The sequence below is a fragment of the Microtus pennsylvanicus genome, chromosome 10 (assembly GCF_037038515.1).
Source record: "Microtus pennsylvanicus isolate mMicPen1 chromosome 10, mMicPen1.hap1, whole genome shotgun sequence".
In the NCBI taxonomy this organism is placed as follows: domain Eukaryota; kingdom Metazoa; phylum Chordata; class Mammalia; order Rodentia; family Cricetidae; genus Microtus; species Microtus pennsylvanicus.
The window spans coordinates 8558644-8581776 of NC_134588.1; the positions used below are offsets into that span (position 1 = coordinate 8558644).

Below are 23133 nucleotides of genomic sequence, written 5' to 3' on the forward strand. Positions count from 1 at the left end.
ATCCTCAGAGTGGAGACTTCCAAATCACAGTTCCTCTCCCTGCCATAAAGGAAATGGTGAGATTAAAACTATCAAACCCTGAGAAAAATCACTATGCCTGTAGTCAAGAATTTATTATGTAGATCCTTGCTCTTCCTACCATGATTCAGATAGCCTGACTGCCAGCATAGACTATGGCTACTTGTCAATCATGTGACATAGAACCTCCACCTTCGGGCACCTCAAAGGACAGGCGGTAGCTGCCACCACCACCACTCTGCCACAGGGACCTGAGCTCTCTTCAGAGCCTCCACCATGTTCCTGTCTGTCTATCTGTGATCTTAATAACCCTCCTGAAAAGATACCTCCAACCAAAATGACAATCAACCTCAATGTTCCCATTGAGCCCCAAACCCAGGACCCTTCCAATGGATTCATTAAAAAAAGGAGAGATTATACAAAAAGGACCCAACAACACATTGTCTCTGTTTGTAAAAGTTACTTCTTTGCTGAAGGCGACCTAGTGTGCTTGCTGTCAGAGCAGTTTATGAGCATTTCATCATATTTATATACCATAACTCCTAGTCTATTGATTTACAATTTAATAGTCTCTAGTTTTTGCTGTTACACACAGTGCTGTAAGGAGCATCTCTTGCACATTACAGTGGCAATATCACACAAGGAGAAATGGAAAATGCATTCTTAGCAATAAGATTGCTGGGTCAAAGTTTGCGTGCATTCGCTTTTTAATAGGCATTGCCAAATTGCCCGCCAGAAATTTCACACCAGCTTAGATTCCCATCAACTTTTATGAGAGGCCTTTCTGCTTCCCACACTGGCCGGTGCTGAGAATCATTAAGCACTTTCATTTTTATTTTTTCGAATAGTGCAACCCACAAGCCTGAAAGGAGTGAGAATATTCTAAAGGGAAACGGTGCCCCTCCATTTGGCTATTACATCGCAGAAACAAAGCAACCCATGGAACTGGAATTTCCCCGTGGAAATCCAGCCTGTGGGAAGGGAAAGGCTGAACACTCCCACCCATTCTTCTCCAACCAGAGGGTGAACTCGTCTCCTGGCAAGAGGAAGAGATTGAAATTTCATGCAGTACACACAAGATGATTGTCAGATCATTTTGCAGAAGCCATAATGATGGGTCAGTAACTGGGCAGACCCACACCTTGAAGACTGCTTGGTTAGATGTATCTCCTGGCCTATACTTAAACCTAAGCCACATCTAGTATCCAGAAAGTGGACTTGGGGACACTTTGGATTTCTTTGCCCTCTTCCCAATGTGGCCCCATGGAATACATCCTCCTTTCCTGCCTTGTACTATTAATGTGGTCTTTTTATTGGCATATGGAAGCTGAGTAACCAAGAGTAGCTTATTAGGGCTACATGGGGCACAGGATCTTACCACATTGCCCAGATCCTTGAATCTCATGTGAATTCCTTGAGAGACAGCTGGTTTTGAACATCTTTCATATGTTTGTTAGCAATTATTTTGAAATTTTGCTTTTTTATATGTTTGGAAAATTTTAATCTTAGATTGTAGATTAATTAATTAATCTAGATAATTGATTTTTCTTACTGATTATATATTATTTTAACTTAAAAAATTTTGCCTTTTATCTATCATTATAATATAAGTACACATTATTGATTTATGTTTTGTGTTTTGAATTATTTTTGTCCCATAGAAAAGAAAAGGTAGTATACTATCTGCCACACCCACAGGGTGTGTATTACAGCTCTGCCACTTGGGGAAGTTGTTTAACCCAACAGTAGATAAGTTTTCTTGTCTTGAATTGGCTAGCTTTCATAGAGCCATGAAGCATGATGCAAGAAGAGAAAAGTAATCATCAGTCTTTCACAGCTGTAAACTCTATAGCTACAATAGTGACTGCCCTGGAAAGACGTGACCACTGGTGCAATTGTTACACAAATATCACAGAAATAACCATCTGCTTTCTGCAGGGATTTAAGTTCCCCCAACAACAGAAAAACCATAACTGGCACCATTTTCAGACCAAGAACACATGCCTAGACACTTCATAAGCCCTATGGAGGGAACCTATTAGTATTATTTGCTAAATACATGGTGTTAAGCCAGTTCCAGTAGCTTATTACTTCAATAGATCAGAGAAGCTTCTTTATTCAGTAAATGTTGAGTAACCCAGAGACCCTCAGTTGGTTCAAATGCAGAGAATACTGCTTAAGATTAAATAAGATATCTGCATTTCACTCAGTTTCCCCAAAGTTAAGAAGTCACTATAGACAGAGGGTGGAAAGATTTGTAAAAGCCAGAGATAGTGTAAGACCACAGGAAAATTGTCTGGGCATAGCAGGACAATGGCACCCACGAACTCATGGCAGCACACACATGGGCTTCAAACCAGATAAAATCTCTGAATAGTGAGGGGAGGGGAGCACAATATCTTGCACCTACTGAAGAGTTATTGGCAGCTAATAGCTTTGAGGAGAAGAGTTTGTTAAGGGTGTGCCCTCTGTTTGCTCCACTGGGCTCTAGTAGAATGTCACATAACCCAAAGCAGAACAAATCAGACTAGGTAATGTTTTTAAAAAGGAAAGTATGGATACAAAGTTAGTTTGGTAGAGAGATGAGTATGGATCTGGGATGAAGGGATGAATATAATCAAAATATATTGTACAAAATTCTCCACAAACTGGTAAAAAATTGCAAAGGAATCATAGTGAATTGCTTTTAACACATAATTTAAGAATCTACATATTTGAAGGTTATAAAATTGAAAAATAATTCTACTGAGTATAGATAGGATGGTTCAGTTATTAAACTGCTTGGATTACATACATACATGGTTATTTATGATTGATCACTTTAAAAACTACATATGGCAGTATGTTCTTGTGACCCAAGCACTGGGGGGGGGATGGGGGAAATAAAAAGATTCCTGAGCCTTGCTAATCAGCCAGTTACGCTGGACAGAATGAACTTCAGGTTCAGTGAGAGCTCATGCCTCAAAAAATAAGGTGGAGAGTGATTGACTGAGGAAGACATCAGATTGCAGATTCTGACCTCCACATACATGTTCATACATGCACAATTACACCCATACAAAAACGTGTGTATATTACATGTAACACACAGACACTTTACAATAACACACACATTACAATGCATAAAGCACTAAGAAGATAAACAACATGTTCATGGTGATTAGTAAATATAAATAAGTTAGTAGTGAGAAAACTACAGACTTTGTATGATATTAATTTCTGTATGTTAGTATTTGTGTTTTCCTTGCTGGTCAAATTAATCAGGCCCTTTCTTTGTGATTCTAAACTTTCATTCTGATTAAAATTTAGGAAATTTTCAGATGTAAATTACAATTCATGAAAAGCTAGCAGTAGGAAAAGTGACTGCTCTCAGATGTATCTGGTTTACTCTTTCACTCAAGTTAATTAGTGAAAAACCTGTGTGAATGTTTGAGTCTTTGATGTCCTAACAACTTGAGTGTTTCAGCCTTTGCACTTATAATAAAGAAAATACATGAAATTTTTGTGTAAGAAATCATATTCATGGTGGCCTTTCTGTGGATGGTGACATTTTAAGGACCCTCTTGCTGATGTAGTTCTTCTCACGATGGTTCCAAACAACCTGTGCAAAGAGATGGAGCCATCTTGGAGTGGCCTGTTGAAAATGGGTGACTAACCCCAGCTTGGGGCACAGGTTGTGGTCCGAGTCTGATAGTACCAGGGCTGGAATAATAAGAATATTTCTAACATTGATTCTAGATAGCCATCTCAAGTCCTCATACTGGTGTAGCATGCATCTTACCTACAGATCTGCTATCCCAGCCCCACTCTGGTACTTTTCTCCTCATGTGTGTGCTGATATGAAACATGGCACTTTAAGAACAGTATTGGATAGTGGGAAAATGGATGTCAGTGGATGTAAATGACATAGCTTATGGGTTCATCCTGTTGATAAAAAACAACCAGTTCACAGATTCACAAGAAGGTCTTTGATTTCAAGGCACATCTAAACACTGTCAGAGGACTGTGCGCCAGTCATGAAGATTCCATAGGGACTTCACAGGGTGTTGCCATTTTTAGGGAGTCCTTCTTCTTCTCCATCAGGAAGGAAGAAGTGCAGAGAAGGTTGTCAGGAGTGTCCTTAAGTCTCATTCTTGCCTAAGCCTCTGCTAGCTCCTCACCTCCAGGAAGTTATGCCCAGAGTTCTGAGGGTATAATGCTACTCTTCCAGCACTTGCTTGAAGTCAAGCTGTGTCAACTTTCCAAAAGCACGGAACAGGAGAAGGAAAAGGTCTGGTCCTTTATGGCAGAAAGGTCACAGTAGCAGGCTTATCAATTTCCTAGTTTGGTGACTTTTGGAGTCTGCTGTAGTCTTTTGAGAAAGTGAGGTCGCTTATGTATACTATCATATCATCTGCAAATAACGAGAGCTTAACTTCTTCTTTTCCGATATGAATCCCCTTGATCCTCTTATGTTGTCTTATTGCTATTGCTAGAACTTCAAGCACTATATTGAAGAGGTATGGAGAGAGTGGACATCCTTGTCGTGTTCCTGATTTTAGTGGGATGGCTTTGAGTTTTTCTCCGTTTAACTTAATGTTAGCTGTCGGCTTGCTGTATATAGCTTTTATTATGTTTAGGTATGACCCTTGTATCCCTAATCTCTCCAAGACTTTTATCATAAAGGGGTGTTGAATTTTGTCAAATGCTTTTTCAGCATCTAATGAAATGATCATATGTTTTTTTTCTTTCAGTTTATTTATATGATGGATTACATTAATAGATTTTCGTATGTTGAACCAGCCCTGCATCTCTGGGATGAAGCCTACTTGATCATGATGGATAATTTTTCTAATGTGTTCTTGGATTCGGTTTGCCAGTATTTTATTGAGAATTTTTGCGTCGATATTCATGAGTGAGATAGGCCTGTAATTCTCTTTCTTGGTTGGGTCTTTGTGTGGTTTTGGTATCAGGGTAACTGTAGCTTCATAAAAGGAATTTGGCAGTGCCTTTTCTGTTTCTAGTTCTTCGCGACTAACAGGTCTATTTAGATCGTTCACCTGGTCTTGATTTAGCTTTGGTATTTGGTACTTATCTAAAAAAATGTCCATTTCGTCTGCATTTTCTAGTTTTGTGGCATACAGGCTTTTGTAGTAAGATCTAATGAGTCTCTGTATTTCCTCTGTGTCTGTGGTTATGTCCCCCTTTTCATTTCTGATCTTATTTATTTGTGTGTTCTCTCTCTGTCGTTTAATTAGTTTGGATAGGGGTTTGTCGATCTTAGTACAGACTCAAGACAGTCACAGCAGGCAGCCTGCCATGCTGCAGGTGAGCACAGCTTGAGTATCTCTCTCACCCTCCCCTTTCTCTGTCTCTGGGGAAAAGAGACAAAATCTCATATTTTGAATTGCAATTTCACGTAGCCGTAGTTGTCTGTGGACATGCTATGTGGCAAGGGATGACTTAAACTTCTGATCATTCTGCGTCCACCTGCCTAGTGCTGGGATTCAAAATATGCCATTCAACCAAGTTTATGCGGGCCTAGTAATCAAGCCTATGGTTTTATGCATGCTTGGCAAATACTCTACCAACTAAATTTCTTTATAGCCCACACAAATATGATGTTTAAAAGTGCCTAGCTCTGAGTTCATAAGTATGCTACTTATAGATCTGTTTTTAAGATTTATTCAATTATTTTATAGGGTTTTGCCTACATATCTGTCTGCTGGCAAAGGACAAAAGAGGGTATCAACTTTCCTGAAATTGCTGTGACAGACAGATTGACAGTGAGTTTCCATCTCGGTGCTCAGGATTGAACTCAGATTCTCTGGAAGAGTAACCAGGTCTCTTAAACATGGAGTCTTCTTTCTAGTTCAATGTGATTCCTTTCAACATCAATGGTGAGATAACTGTGGTGACAAGCAGTGGCCAGCTCAGCAAAAGAGCTGAGAAAAATTACCCTTCAGAAAGAACCTTATTAGGAGAGAGGGCCTTGTAGAGGGGCATCAAGGGGAGAAGGTACAGAAAGGAAATTCCTCAGAGAAATTCTATGAACAATGTGAATATTTGATTTTTATAACTCCTATCACTTCCAGGAAAATCCATATCATGTGTTTTAATTAAGAGCTAAGATAGAGCTCTGAAGCTCAATGATATTAAGACAGTGTGTCATAGCAGAGGTGGCATGAGGAGACCTTGAAGAGAAAGAGAGATTCCCTTTATAACCTAGAGATGAGCTTTATTATGAGATTATCAAGAGAGAGATTAAAGTAAAGAAGTATGAGATAAAGCACTTTGAAACTCATGGTGAAGATACATGAAGAAGGAGAAGAAGGGGGGATGGTCCTCAGAAATTCAATGAACGATGGGGATATCTGACTTTTATATTTTCTGAGACTGGCAAGAAAACCTATACCAAGTGTCTAAGGGTTTTCTGTCGCTGTGATACACGTCAGACCAAAAGCACCTTGGCTGGGAAAGAATTTATTTAATCTTGCAGCTCTCAGGTCACACTCCATCTCTGAGAGAACCTACACTAGGAATTCGGGACAGGGTCCTAGAGGAGGGAACTGCTGTGTAGACCATAGAGGAACACTGCTTACTGATTTCTTACACTTGCTCAGCCTGCTTTCTTATAGAATCCATGGCCACCAGCCCAGAGAAAGCACCGCTCCTGATGATGATCTGGCCCCACGTCAATCACTAATTACCATATGGACTGTAGTTTTGTCCAAAGGCCAGTTTTATAGAGGTGTTTTCTTAACTGAGAGTTTCTCCCTCTAAATGACACTGGCTTCTGTCAAGTTGACATAAACTCATCAGCACTGTAGATGATTTAGTGGGTATAGCCCACTTGACTCCCCACACTGACTAAAACTTTCTATTGCACTTTTCAGGAGAAAAACCTCAAGGTCAGAACAGCATAGCTTCCTTTTTAAGCTTGCAAGTTCTATTTGTGAGTTTATGCATGTAAATATTCATCTGTGTGTGCGATGTATTTCATGCAGTGTATTTGATGAGCTTCAGAACTTTTAACTACAATAGCCCATGCATTTATTTTTTAAAAAAGTATATTAAAGAGGTAAGGGGATAAAATCGAGCCTGCAACATATCAATGTAAATGTGCCGTGGATGTGTGCAACTATCTCACTGCTTGGTCTGTGAAAAATAGTGTGCTGACCTAAGTAAGTCTAGAAATATATAGGGTTTGCAGGTGAAAAGGCAAAATGGGCCACCGTAAACAATGAACTTTAATTAATAAAGTGATTTCCCATAGGGCACAGGTTAATAATTTATACCCTGATATTCTTGACTACTACAGTGGAGCAATGAACACACCTGCTGCATATATCTTAGTTTCCTGTATGCACCAGTATAAAGAACTGCAGCTTTTAGAATCAATAATAATGGGTAAATATTAGTTCATAAATTGGAGTAGATATTCCACATTCAGGCGGTGGGTATGTGATTCATGGAAATCTTCAGTATCTTTGTCATGATCTTTCCATAGATGAGAAGCTACTCAAGGGGAAAAGTCCATTGAAAAACAAAAGAAGATAGGGGATAAATGTATTTAGGTAAACTGTCAGTGCATCCTGCCTATGTGCTATCATAAAATTCATCCTTCATTACATTTTATCAAATGGGTAAAGTCAATGGAATGTGAATTTGCTGATTGGAGTATTTGTCTTAAGAAAGCATAACCCGTGTGAAAAGAAAGGTGAGCAGTATTTCAGCATAGGCGAGCTATGCCATGTTTATTCGGGAAAGAGCGCAACCTTTAACACAAATTACACCCCTTTAAAACACAATGTTTCACATATACACAGAGATGAGCTCAGCACCACAGAGTGATTACATGCTGCTGGGTTCAAATCTCCATCCTCCGCATTTGAGGACCCGAGAGATTCTCTCGGTTGTTCCTTCTTCACTAAGAGAAGAGGCTTCATGGCAAATGCAGAATCCACATTGTGGGGTTAATAAAGAATAGTGTTTTTTTTATCTAAGACAGATGAGCAAATTCACATAGGAACAGATATGTAAACTGGCATTTTGTTTCAGAAAAAACTACAGAAAAGTGATTTGGTATATATTGGAAGAGAAATTGTGAACCCAACAGAAACAATTTCTATAATGAGACTTATTTTTAAAGTGTGGGTCTTCTAACCACTTTTTCCCTCAGTTTTACAAAGTAAAGTCATTGTTTTCTTAACAGTGAAAATACAACCTTTGAAGAATAATTTGTAAATCTAATTTTCACTGCACAGTGTTTTATGAAAAGTGAGAAATTACAGTAGCATTCTTTAGCTATTATTATTTATTATAGCTGAAATTTGTTATTTTACTAAATAAAATAAGATATTGTTATAAATATTATAGCTGAAATTTGTTATTTTACTTAATAAAATAAGATGCTATTATAATCATAACAGTAACTATAACATGATATAATTATATATATTATAATTGTTATAATGATAATTACTACTATTATTTTTTGAGAGAGGAGCTCATGTACATCAGATTGGCCTCAGGTTTGCTATGTATTGGTTTTTGTAACTGAGGATGACCTTGAGCTCCTTATTCTTCAGCCTCTACCTCCAAAGTGTTAAGATTAGAGCCTTGTGCTATCAGGTCCAGTTTCTCAGTCAGTGTTCTGTTTCTGTGAAGCAATACCATGACCATGGTAACTCTTATAAAATAAAACATTTAGTCGGTGTTTGCCTATAGTTTCAGTGGTTTGCTTAATTATCCTCATGGCGGCACCGTAGTTGCACAGGCAAACACAGTAGTTGAGAGTTCTACATATGGATCTAAAAGCAGCAGGAAGAGAGTCACTGAATCAGGCTTGAGCTTTTGAAAACTCCAAAGGCCATCCCAGTAATATATTTCCTGCAATAAGGCTACACCTACTAACTCCTATTAAGTAACACCACTCCCTAATGATCAACCATTCAAATAAATGAACCCATGGAAGCCATTTCTATTCAAATCACCATATCCAATATTAGCAATATTGGGTTACACGCATACTAAACAAGCATTCCACAAACTTTTGCTGTACTTCCAGCTATAATTATTAGTATGCAAAGTGTATATTATATAGGCAAGAACATGTAGGTTTTACATTTATTTATTTGACGTGTATATGTGTGTGGGTGGTTAGGTGAATTCATACAACAGTGTGCATATGGAGGTCAAAGGACTACTGTGGGAGATGATTTTCTCCTTATACCTGGTGGATCCCTGGGATTGAACTCAAATCATTAATCTTGGTAGCTGGTATATTTATCTACTAATCCATCATCTCATGGGTCCAGTATATACAACTCTTTAAAGACTCTGAAATCTATTTTTCAGAAATGGAACTATGATCTTCTACCCAATCCTTAGTTCTTCATTGAAGGTACCTTCTATTTCAGCAGCTGATGATAAATTGGAGCATTCTGGAGATGAGCAAGCACTATTGTGTTGCTTCTGTCTAATGAGTATGTCTTTGCTAGTGACTCCCCAGCCTCTCCACTCTTGTGGCTTTGATGATTCATACAATGGATTTTGCCATATGGTGAATGTGGCTCATGCATGGAGGTTCCTGTGTTGTGAATCTGGTTACCCGAGTAGGAGAACTGGGCGAAGTTCTAAAGTCTTTAAGGAAAGGAATTCCGCGGAGTTTCTTAATTTGATTGTGTATGAATATGTCCTCAGAAGCAATTATGGTATTTTTAGTGTAACTCTGGTTATTTCTTCATCAAGGTATCATAGAAAGTCTGAGTCTGCACCCACACAGCCTCTCTGCCTTCCCTTGAGATGTGATTTCTTTCTCCTACAAATGACATTCACTATGAGGTGATACATCCACAGGGGTCTCATCATCAGAGTCTGATCTGTGTTGTCTGACCTTGCTGTCTCTGTTGTGAACCAGAATCTCTTCTCTTTATTTACGAAATTACCCCGATGCAAACATTCAGTTACACTGTTGAGAATGGGCTCCAGCACAGTGGTTCACAGACCGTCTTTCAGTCCTCTCTGCACAAAACACCACGATCCTTTTAGAATAAGCAGTTGCCCATCTTTGCTTCTCTTCCTTGCCCCTACCCACTTGGTCCTAGTCATCTCCTGTTATAACACATTCAATGTGACCTTTAGGCCTATTAAGTGGTTTGCAATTTTCCTAAGTGGTCTATATTTTGTGTATGTTCTTCTTTCTAGAATGCTTCATTGCTTCCATGGAAATTCTAATCCTGTAAACAACTAAATACCATGCAGCATGGCTAATAAAATAATCTTTATTCCCTTCTCACTGTGAGAGTTCCATACTTTCATCTTCTTCAACTTGCTTGGGTACTCCAAATTTAAGGAGTTTAATAAAGCCAAAAGAATAAGAGAAGAAAACCACAAATGTCTCCTATAGCTTCCAGTAAATAAGATCATATCTCGAAGCAGAAATGAAGAAATTAACATAATATACAATATTATATAGCATGGAGACTTCAAAAGAATAATCAAATGTAAACAAATAAAACCACAAGTAAATGACAACGTCCAAATAATACATCTTGGATTTAAAACCATGGTTGCCTGTGGTCTGCCCTACAGCTCTGCCACTGGGTTTGATTGTATTTTCCTGTCCCCATCATCAAAGACTGTAATATTTTGACAAGAGTGCATCGCTCTGGAGCCCTCCCAATCCTGTAAACCTGCTTTGAAGAAGGCTTTGATAAATTCTCCAAGTTGCCTTTGTAGAAGGCTCTAATTAATGGTGAAGGCATGGGATGATATTTCAGCAGTCTGAACCCCAGAATTTGGGTTAACATTTCATAGTTGAAATGAGGATGGCAGTCATAGTGTGCATGTCCTCTGGCAGTACTAATTCCAATAAAAGTCATATGCTGGTCACCACAAAGCTCTGGAAAGAAATGACATAAGACTTCAGAAATTCCTATGAGCTCCGTTTGAGAGTTTTGCCTCATTAGACTTCCATGAACAGAGTAACACAGAAAGCAGAGTAACTCAACAATGTTCATTTTGACTTTTTATTTAGTGTTTGTTTGTTTATGTACGGAATGTACATGTGCCTGTGGTGGTATGCACATGGAAGTTATAGAACATCCTGAAGTACTTGGACCTCTTTTTCTATTGTGTGTGACCTGGGAACCAAACACAGCTTATTGGGTTTGGTGATGAGTGCCTTAACCTGATGAGCCATTTTGTTGCCCCCAAACAAGATTTTTCAGGTTTTAAAAATATGATGAAGCAGAGACATGAAGAAAGAAATATCATGATTCTCAATGGACTTGGGAAGCAAAGCCCTTTATGCTCCCTCTGGCCAGGAAAAAGAAATCTCATAATATACACAAGACTTTGTTTTCTGACCCCAGATAAGCAATGGGTTATGGTAGTTTGAATAGGTATGGCCTCCATAGACTCGTGTTTGAATGCTTGGTCCATGGGAATGGTACTATTCGGTAGGGTGGCCTTGTTGGAATAGGTGTAGCTTTGTCTCTGTGGGGATGGGATTTAAGGTCTCATACTCTCCAATTACACTCAGTGTGACACAGTCTCCTTTTGCTGCCTATGGATTAAGAAGTAGAACACTCATCTCCTTCCCCAGCATCATGTCTGCCTGCATGTTGCCAAGTTTCTCATCATGAAGATAATTTACTAAACCTCTGAAACTGCAAGCCAGCCCCAATTAAATGTTATCTTTTATAAGAGATGCTGTTGTCATGATGTCTCTTCATAGCAATAAAAACCTTAACTAAGACATGGGTTAAAAGGGAACCTACTAATGGAGTTCAAGACAAATAATTCAATTGAGACCTCTCCTTAGGTGGCTTAAAGACAAGCCTGAGGAATGAAAATAAGTATTAATTATTCAGAAAAGATCTCTCTTTCCTCTCTGCCTCCCTATGTAAATGTATTCGTGTGCATGAGTGTATGTATATATGCACTTTTGTGTACATGCAGGTAGAGGCTAGAGGTTGGCCTTGGGTGTTCTTTCACAGGAGCCATCTTACCTTGATTTTGAGGCAAGGTTTCTACTGACATGGACTCACTGATCAGACTAGGTTTGCTTGAACCCCCATGTCCCTGGCTCCCAGTGCTGGCATTACAATCATGCACCATTAATTTTGGTCTGAGTTCTGGGAGTCAGACTTAGATCATTGTACATTCAGAGAAAGCACTTTATTAACTGGGCATGCTTCCCAGCCCTGGGAATTTTTTTCATGTAAGTACACCAGGAAACACAATAGTTTACTCCTGTACTACTTTTACTTTTGTTGCTGTGATAAAGCAAAACAAAACAAAACTCTCAGCAAAACCAACTTAGGGAAAGAAAGGTTTATAAATACAAATAGTTATAATTTCCTGTCACAGTCCATCAGTGAAAGAATTCATGGCAGGAACATGAAAGCAGGTCTTTTTGCTATTTCACACATTACCACCAACCCGCAACCCACTCCACAGACAACGAACTACAAGAGGAACCTGGAGAATGCTGATGACTGGCTGGCTCTCAGATCCATCATACAGCTCTTTCATACAGCTCAAAACAACTTGCCCAGGAAAGCAGTGAGCAACAGCACCTACCAACCAAGTCAATTCTTCACAGACGTGTTGATCAATCAATCTAATCTACACAATGAGATTGTGTAGATTTTCACTTCTCAAGTAACTTTCAGGATTTATCAAGTTAAGCTACCTATGACACCTTTGTAATAAAAAAAAAAAAGGGTTTTCTATTAAAGCATGTAGAAAAATGCCACCCATACTGCTGGTGGCTGCAAGAGGAGCAGCAGGTGGCAACTGAAGTTCAAGGTGTGAGCCCACCAGTAGGAAACTCTCTGATGGGTCAATCTCAGACAGGCAAGGCCCTGAAACCACAGTAGATGCCCACTGCCTGTAATGTAGTGTGTTTATCTCATGGGAACATCCCATTCTCCTTAGCAGTTTCACCTGTGGATTGTTATGAAGATGATTCTTCCCTAAGCTGTTCTGTTTAATTGATAGTAATAATGTTAGCATATACAGAGTTTCAGTGAATAAAATAAGTACAAGAAAATGTTATACAGCTAGAGTCTATGATTTTAGCCTAAGGAACTGCATTAGATCACAGCTCAAGTTAATGATTAAGAAAAACAGTTGCGTCCCAGGTAGCCCAGCTAGCTTAAATTCTTTTAACCTTAATGTTGGGAAATATATTCACAAGTTTCAAAGTGTATAATTGCTGAAACAAAACTTTGAAAATAATTTCAAGTCAAACTAAGATATTTTGTCAAATAGTTTTGAGGAGAAAAATGCAAGGAAATAATCTAAAGTTTTAGAAAGGCACATAGTTTAAGGTCAGGAAATGAGAACAAAGCAGCCCAATTATTACTAGCTCACATACTTTTCTTCTTAGGATCTGTTGATGACCAAAGGTGGTGATTAAGTCTTTATACCCATTTCTGCCCTCAGTCTCTTGATAAAAAATCTGATGATGAGTGGATATGTACCCTAAAGATTTAAAGTAGAGCTGACTGATTCTCTTTCCTAAATAAAAGTCTAGATTTGTGATTCCTATAAGATTTCTCATAAGATTACCATTCAAGGTGAGTAATAAAATAATTGACTGTTTCTTTGTAGCTGCAAAATGCAGTCTTCAAGTAAAAGACCTGACAGGAAAGAATACTTTGTTTGCCCACAAGTTGCTTAGGTATGAACATACATGGGTTTTGGGGATAACTTTTTCACCTGTAATACATAAAATGTTTAATCATGTAAGAGATATGGGAAACATGCTGTTTTTTACTGTTTGTTTAGTATTCATTACAATCATTCATTTGAAAGAGAATGTAACCACATTACAATTTTTATATTTCCTGAAAGATTTTGCTGGGCTGTATAAGCTGTAAGGGAAAGAATAAATATAGAGTTAAAATGGGTTAGAAGAAAAACATCAAGAATGAGAGATATAAAAGGGAAACATCAAGAATGAGAGAAGGAATAGAAAATGCAAAAGAAGAATAAAGAAAAGGTTTGAAGGAAACCATTAACAGAGTGTGTATTTTTCCCCTAAACTCCTCAGACAGAGAAGTCTTAGTATGTGCCACTGCCCCAGGCAGCACTACCATACCCAGTTAAAAGTTAGTTGACAAACATATTCAGAAAAAAATAAATTGAATGAAATTATTTAATATGACATTGAAGTATTCATTCCAATTGTGTTTCACATGATAAATATGTGGAGTAAAATAAAAACTGTATAAAAAGCAGACAGAAAAAGAGGGAAACTGAATTTCTAGGCATAAAATGATAATAGCAGGGGATAAAATTCACTGGAAGAAATAAAAAAAAATCAGATTATGGAAATAAATCACAAATTATATCAGAAGGAAATCACCCAAGTAAGGCACAAAAGGAAAGGAAATCTGACAAAACGAAGATAGCTCTGTCTCCCTTACTGTAGACTGTAGACTGACTATAGAGCCCTGAGGGAAAGGTGTGAGGAAAGGGGCAGAAACTAAATTTCAGAAAATAATAGTGAAAGTTTGCCAGTTTAAAAAGTATTTTGTATAAATAAATGCATATGCTTGTTTACATGTATGGGCGTACATGTGAGGGTACACATGTGTGTACCTTTCTCTTGGTCATTGAGATGGGGACTAACAAGTCATGTCGGGTTTCCCAGTGGATCCCTCGTCATTGGAATTACAGAAGGCCCTGGACACTGACTCAGTGTCCGTGTTCATTCTTGAGCTTCAGACTCTAGTCTTCACGCTGTCGCAGCACAGACTGCATCCACTGAGCTGATTTCCATTTACCATTTTTAATGAAACTTCTAAACACAGAGTAATGAAGCTCAGTGAGCCTCAGCCTCATTATAACAGAAAAGGCAAACACTTAGGCACATTACCATCCAATTCTCAGAGAATCTGATGGAGAGAAAATCTTTCTGGTTTCTGGCAGAAAAACTGTATTTCACACACAGTTGAACAAAGATAATGATTATTCAGGAAAAGGGGATGGAATTTATCAAGGCCCTACTAAGCACAGTTTCCACAGCAATGGGTGTTACTAAATTTGGGATTCCTTATAATTATAGAACCAATTCATCAAGAAGATGAAGTATCCATAATGTGCCCAGGCTCCCAGTGGAAGAGTGAGATAATTGATGTAAAGCTGGCAGGATGAAGATATGGACAGAGGCAGCTAGTACTAGACCTGCACACCGCAATGCTGTTTTTCTTGGTAATTATTTGATGGAGCTGACAGAAAATCTGTAACACTGTGATGACTTCAGACACCACGACTCAATGACTCTATAGGATGCTCCACACAAAGACAGCCCAGCTGAGTATACACCAGATCAAGTCTGATAGAAACGTAAGCATATTGTCACATTTTAGGTGAACCAATAAGCCTTCACCCTTAAAATGTGCAGTCAGCCGGCAGTGGTAGCAGCACATAAGCAGGCAGAGGCAGGCAGATCTCTGTGAGTTTGAAGTCAGTATGTGGGCCAGCCTGGTCTACAGAATGAGTTCCAAGGATAGTCATTATACACAGAGAAACCCTGTTTTGAAAAACCCAAATAAATAAATTAATTAAATTAAAAAAAGAAAGAAATAGGCAAAGTCATATTGAGATGTTGAGCTTAACAATATTTAATCAGACATTATTAACAGAAGTTGATTTTAAAATGCTCAATGAGAGACAAGTAAAATCATTACAGTGCTCAATTAAATGCATATAAATTCATCAGCATACTGTAAACAAAAACAAATGATGCTACGATGAAATCATGAGGGCTATTAGAAAGAGACTTTGAGTTGAATGAAAAAGTAAAATGAAATACATCAAAATTGTTAAGGCAGAACAAATGAGACACTTATAGCATTAAATATGTGTTTAAGAAAGAAATATTGATTTCTGAGCTACAGTGATGGCTCCACCCTTCAGAGTATTTGTGGCTCTTGCAGAGGAACCAGATTTGATTCTGAGCAGCTGTTGGCTCACAAATATGTATTAACTCCACTTTCAGGGACTGTGATTCTCTCATAGGATCTCCTTTAGCACCAGGTTGGTGTGTGATATACATACATACATACGTACATACATACCAGAAAAGAGATTGTAAACATAACATGTTTTTTAAATTATAATTAACTAAATGAGTTGACCCACATTTCTACCTGGAAAAGGTAGTAAAGTATGGACAAACAAAAGCTGAAAATTGAGCCTGGAGAGATGGCTAAATGTTGAAGAACGCTTCTGTTCTCATGAAGGGCTGGATGCTGTTCCTAATCAGGGATCTCAAAGTAACCTATAACTCCAGCTCCAGGGGATAATTCTTGGGTCGCCCCCCCCCAGATATCATTTACACACACACACACACACACACACACACACACACACACACACACACCCAACCGAATAAATATTTTAAAAGATAAAATATTAAAGCTGAGAGTAAGCATTTAAGCAAATCATAAAAAGAAACAAAAAACCAGAAAAGTGATTAAACACACACATGTTACTTTGGGGGGGGGGTCATGGAACACAGGATATCCTTACACTTCTATGCAATTGAAGATGTTTAACTTGAATTTCTTATCTTCCTCTATCTGTTGAATACTAGCATTGCAGTTGTGTGGTCTACATCTGATTTATTTGGTGCCAGATCTTCATGTATGATAAACATGTAATCTACTAACTGAGCCACAACTCAAAACACACAGAATTGTACTCTTCAGGAACAACTTATTTTGCCAATATCTGTTTAATTAGATTTTTTTAAAAAACATAAGTGCTTAGGGTTATGAAGCTGTGGTAGTCATTGCTGTAGTGCAGTGGCCTCATACTTGGATAGGACTAGCGATTGTTTTCCTCCCCTGGACACTAGCACGGTTCATGTCCTCCAGCTCCCATACCCAAATTGCATGGTCTCTTCAGCAATAAGAACTTATCTTTAATCTCTGAGTGGCAACTTGGCAAGTGGAGGCACTAGCTGTTGATGATAATTTTTTGCAAGTCTTTTGAACAGTCATGCCCTATGTGGTGTTTTTTGTAAAATAGTCTAAGGCTCTGGAGGAAGGCATTGTCAGTTTAGGTAAGTAAATTTAACTTACACTACATACGTATTTTTTACACAGACTTATCTGTATTATATGTAAAATTAGGTAATATACAATGTCTTGATTATTTCAGATGTGCTTTCTTTAACAAACTTTTTTTGTTTTTCCTTCCCTCCTCTTTTTGTATTGATTCTCCCTTTCTAATTAAAACTCCTTTTCTACTTCACGCCTTGCTATACCCCTCTCCCTGCCCTGTATTTCCCTTTCCTAATTTCCTAGTATCTGCAGTTACTCCAGGTTACAGACTTAAATCTCAAGATTAAAGACTATGAACAAGTGATAAGAAAGAACTCATGATGTTTTTCTTTATAGTCTGGGTTACTATTTTATATAAATTTTCATGTTTGATCCTTTTAGCATTCAAATTTCATGATTTGATTTTCTTTATATATGCATAGTTTTCATAATGTATATGTATAACATTTTTATTATCCATTCCTCAGTTGAAGGATATCTGGGTTGTTTACACTTCCTAGCTAGTATGACTAGAACAGTAATGAAGATGAATGAACATGTATCCTTGGAGTAGAGTGTGTAATCTTTGAACATATGCCAATGGGTGATATAGCTGGGTCATATGGCACATTGATTTTTTTGCAAGTTAAGAGTTCTCTACACCAATTTCCAGAGTAGCTAGAACTCTAGCCTTAAGAGAACTGCTATCTTTTGGCTTCTGTGGCCATGCACATACCTTGACACAAACTCACATGTATATGCATAATCAAAATAAAAATATATCTCAAAATAAAAGAAATGAAAGAAGGAAGAAAAGAAGCAAGAAGTTGACAGATTGGGGTGGTGAGAAGTTCAGTGGGTAAACCATAACTGAGATGGCGAATCTGAGTTTGGTACCTAGGACCCACACAGTAGAACGAGAGAACTGACTACCATAAGATGACCACTGTCCTCCAAACCTGCACCATAGCATGAGTGTTCCTCATATACAAGAAAATAAAAAAAATGAATAAATACAAACAATAAAAATTGTTAGTTTCACAGTAAAAGGAAACTAAAAATAAAATGTAGTAATAAGAGCAGCGGGGCTGCGTCCCCAGCACCTGGCCACCCACATGGCTAGCTCTAGCTTATGCCCCAAAATAATTACACGGAAACTGTATTCTTTTAAACACCGCTTGGCCCATTACATCTAGCCTTTTCTCGGCTAACTCTCACACCTGGACTAGCCCATTTCTTATAATCTGTGTAGCCCACGAGCTGGCTTACCAGGAATGATCTTAACCTGCATCTGCCTGGAGTGGGAGAATCATGGCGACTCTCTGACTCAGCTTCTTTCTCCCAGCATTCTGTTCTGTTTACTCCGCCTACCTATGTTTTAACCTATGAGGGCCAGCCAAGCAGTTTCTTTATTGCTTAACCAATGAAATCAACAGATTGATATATGACACTCCCACATCACTTCCCCTTTTTCTGTTTAAACAAAAAAGAAAGGCTTTCATTTTAACATAGTAAGATTACATATAGCAAAACAGTTATTAAGCAAGAATCACAGTTACAATATTTATATCTATTTTATCTTTTATCATAACAATGGAAAACTATAACTATCTATCCATTCTTCAACTCCATCAAAGACTCCAGAAGGATATAATATTACCTAACAAACACGAAGTCCAAAACTTTAGAAATAACAGAGGCATCTCGCTGCCTGGACAGTCACCCAAAGTTCTATTGTACCGTTGGGGCATCCATCTTCAGCCTTCAGGCCCAAAGTATCCAGCAAACATTTTTATCAAGCAGGAAATTCCAAAGACAGTTCAGTCACTTTCTGCTGTATCCTGCAGAATGTCTCGCAGACTCTTTCATGAGTCAGGAAGCCCAAAAGATCATCTCACCTTTAGGCAAGTTCAGCAGTCCTCTCTCTGCAGGTTCTTTGTGTCCAGTTTATGCATCAGTCCAGGCAAGAGCAGTTTCTTGCCCAAATGGCTATCAAACTCCATAAGGATCCTCTTTGATGCCCATCTTCCTCTTGAAGTAGCTGGTGCTGCCAGGAGTAGACGTGTCTCCTTGTCATGAAAAGCCCTAAATTATTAAAACATTAAATGCCATATTCTGCAGTCTTTGAAAGATATGAAGAATGCCTATTTAACTGAAACATATCTCAGTTATATCTAGAAAATCTAATTAACATGACTACAAACTTGACTATTATGATTATCCATCAACAACCTGTATTTCCTAATTATACATTACATTTTAAAAATGAACTACACAGTCACAATACCTTAATCAAGATCAGAAATACATATACATATAACAAAATTGACCTTAAAATCCTTACCAATGCAGATTATTCATACCTATATCATTTCCCCCTTTAAATGTAAAAGAACATTTATAAACAATATTTTGGGAACATGGGCGCAGTTTTTTCTCTCCAAACTGCTTCCTGCTGAATGGGGGCGCTTCAGGTCATTTAGGGTGTAACCTGTGTGCCAGGTTTATCTCAGTTGGCAGTTGAGTGAAGTAATTTTTTGAGGGTGTTCACAGGAACTTTTTGGGAGGTCGTGGTCTATCATACCATATTGGGATAGTTGCAATCCACAGGGTCTGGTCCTCTGTGAAAACAAAAGAAGACCCTCTCCAAAGCATCATATCCTTAGACCCAAATTCCGAAGTCTTACCCTCATGATATCCATTCTGGTTCCACTTGGCAGCCCATATAATGAAATGTCTCTCTGTACTTAGCTCCTTTACAGTCAAAATTTTTAAAGAAAACACATTGTGGGGCTGGAGAGATGGCTCAGAGGTTAAGAGCACTGCCTGCTCTTCCAAAGGTCCTGAGTTCAATTCCCAGCAACCACATGGTGGCTCACAACCATCTGTATGGGGTCTGGTGCCCTCTTCTGGCCTGCAGACATACACACAGACAGAATATTGTATACATAATAAATAAATAAATATTTAAAAAAAAGAAAACACAATGTACATAATCCAGACTCTCTGTGAATTTTCCATTTTTACATGGCTTATTTTTCTTTATTTCTTTTAATCTATAACTATCTGTACTCTGTCTCTTTAAAGACTTTACCTTTTTTTAAAACCATTAAATTTATTCTCTATATTCTTTTTCTTCTCTCTCTCAAGCCTACGTACATTCATCCAACAGTGTGACTCATTTAGTGGTCTGAATCTGTCCTATAGTGAATCTGCAATTTTTTACTATCCAGGAGCACTTTTGATTTGCTCCTTTAAATCACTAGGCGCTTAAGAATCTAAGCTGTGACATTCCTAGGTCAAAAACAGGTACTGCCTGCTGGCCCTGCCCAGTCCAACATGGCGGAGCTGCTCGTGCCTCTGATCCTTGCACATTGCACCATTAGCATGGTGGAGCTGCTTGTGCCTCTGAGCTGGGGCACTCAATGTCCCCCTTTTAGGCACACAGCAGTCTAGTTGCCATCAAACAAATCATAGCACTTTACTCCAAATGCTCCATTCAAGAGCTCTGTCTCCTGCAGGAGACAGATGGCAATGGCGGCACAGCCCAGAAAGCCGGCATTTTAAAACAGCCAGTTTTTTCCTGCTGCTGAGTCAGGAAAATTTCAAAATGGAGGACAAACCATTTTGTGCTAGATCTGGGCCCGCCAGGTAGGAGTGGCACTCAGCACTTTAATTCTGAGACTGAGCGTGCAGCACAGAAATTCTTTTCATCCAAGTTACAGCCAAATCTGACACGCAGAGCACTGTGCAGTCTGAAAACACGCCATGCCCTTCTGCCTGCCTAAGCCTGATTCGGCTGTCTGCCCAGGTGCAGGCAGGGAGTGCTGAGCCAGTATGCCAACTGGGATATGTAGAAAAACTTCATTTGGAAAGTCATCTGGTTATGGGGATAAGCCCTCCACAGGATGGTTGGATCTGAGATATAGTCTTCAGAGACGAGAATGAATGTGCCCCAAATACAAGCAAGAAGGTAGAATGCACTGAGCTGACCAGACTCATTAAACTTGCTGTGCTTTGTTTTGGAGAAGTGCATTCATCTGTTAATTTTATCCAACACATACTCCTGAATTATGGCGTGAATAATTATCACCACTAGCATGTAGAAGAAAACTGTAGCCAAATCTTTGAAGCCATAGGAATAAAGGGATGATCATTCAGTAGCTTGTTCTTCTGTTGCGGGTTGGGTTACATTTTACTGAAGAGCAACAAAGACAATGGCTGCTTTTGTTGTTATCTTGAACATGAGCCCCAGCAGGAAGAGCATTGCCAGGCAGGAGACGATGTCCGCGTGATTCTGCAGCACGAATTTGTGGCTGAGCAGCGGCGGGTTCTTGTTGCTCTTGGGCGCCATCTTTAGTAATAAGAGCGCGGGGCTGCATCCCCTGCACCTGGCTGCCCACATGGCTAGCTCTAGCTTATGCCCCAAAATAATTACACGGAAACTGTATTCTTTTAAACACCGCTTGGCCCATTTCTATCTAGCCTTTTCTCGGCTAACTCTCACACCTGGACTAGCCCATTTCTTATAATCTGTGTAGCCCACGAGCTGGCTTACCAGGAATGATCTTAGCCTGCATCTTCCTGGAGTGGGAGAATCATGGCGACTCTCTGACTCAGCTTCTTTCTCCCAGCATTCTGTTCTGTTTACTCCGCCTACCTATGTTTTAACCTATGAGGGCCAGCTAAGCAGTTTCTTTATTGCTTAACCAATGAAATCAACAGATTGATATATGACACTCCCACATCAATAAAGGGTTGATCCATGGTAAGTGGGCAGATATGGGGCTAATAAGATGACTCAACAGATAAAACTGTTTGCCTTCAAGCCTGAGGTGCTGGGTTCCATCCCTGAAACTCATCTGATGGAGAGAAGCAATGCCTATAACTTGTCTCCCAACTTCTACATGAAACTGAGACACAATCACACATACACTGAGTAAGTCTATAATGTAAAAGACATGACATGGTGCATCTGAAGATGACTTTACATGAGATGATGAACAAGAATAGTCAGAACAATAAAAAGTCAGACCTCAGGGATGAACTGACAAGACAGATGGACAAAAAGGAAGAGGAAGAGCCTGATACAACAAAAAGGAGCCTCTGTGACACAACCCCATCCAATGGGAGCAGGGACAGCAGAAGTCTCACAGGGACGGTAAATCTGGAGCCTGATAAAAATAGGGACCTTGCACCCATAAGCCTCAGTCTCGGTTTCTGGTGAGATAAGTTTACTTTCCTGGGCCAGCCACAGAGAGGAGATCTGTTTAGCATGTCTCACTTTGTCAGGAGGAGCTTCTGTAAGAAATATGTAACTAACATTAACATGTCAATGATCACAAAATATTGCTCAGTTAGCATTGGTAAAAACCAGTAATTTTACTCCAAGAGAGTAATGGGACATATACTCCCATTAGCTAACTACATATGGAGCTAGATGTAAGGTCCAATGTGGGCCCAAACAATGGTAGTGATACTGACAGTGTCTTAAGTAACTGTCTAGGCTAGGTTCTGGCTGGACTCAGATTGGGTAAACAGAAGGATTGCTACGGAAACTCAAACTCAATATCCCTCAGAAATTTTATAAAACAGGTTTCTGTTTGTCAGGAAAAGCCGTCACTTTCCTTATCTGCTGTCTACAGCCAACTACCTCCAGCAAGGGTATCCAGTTTCCAATTAATTCCAACAAGCTTGTAACAGGTCGAAGTCCACATGCTCATTTACAAGCTGTTCTGGCCTACATTGCACTTCTTGATGCTCTAATTCCCAGGTTGTTTTGGCTCACACATGCTCCCCACCTCCAAATGTCCCCTTAAAACTGGGAAGGTTCTTTCTATGATTTTATTGCCCCTGCTCTCGCCATTTGATTCTCCAATAAACCTTTTTTTTTTCTGTCTAGAGAGTTGTCTATTTCAGTGGTTTCACAGCTCCTTCACATACACTGGAGAGATGCCTCATGGGTAGGAAAGCTCACTTCTCCATCAGAGACTGGCACTCAATTCTCAGGACCCATACTTGATTACTTGATGTTTCACAAACACCTCTACCTCTCAGTCCAATGACA

General features: G+C 39.0%; 1 pseudogene; it reads right to left on the bottom strand.

The window, feature by feature from the left end:
- LOC142859202 (large ribosomal subunit protein uL16-like) overlaps positions 1-21420 on the bottom strand; it is a 44544-nt pseudogene extending 23124 nt beyond the window's left edge.
- Positions 21421-23133: the final 1713 nt, after the last annotated feature.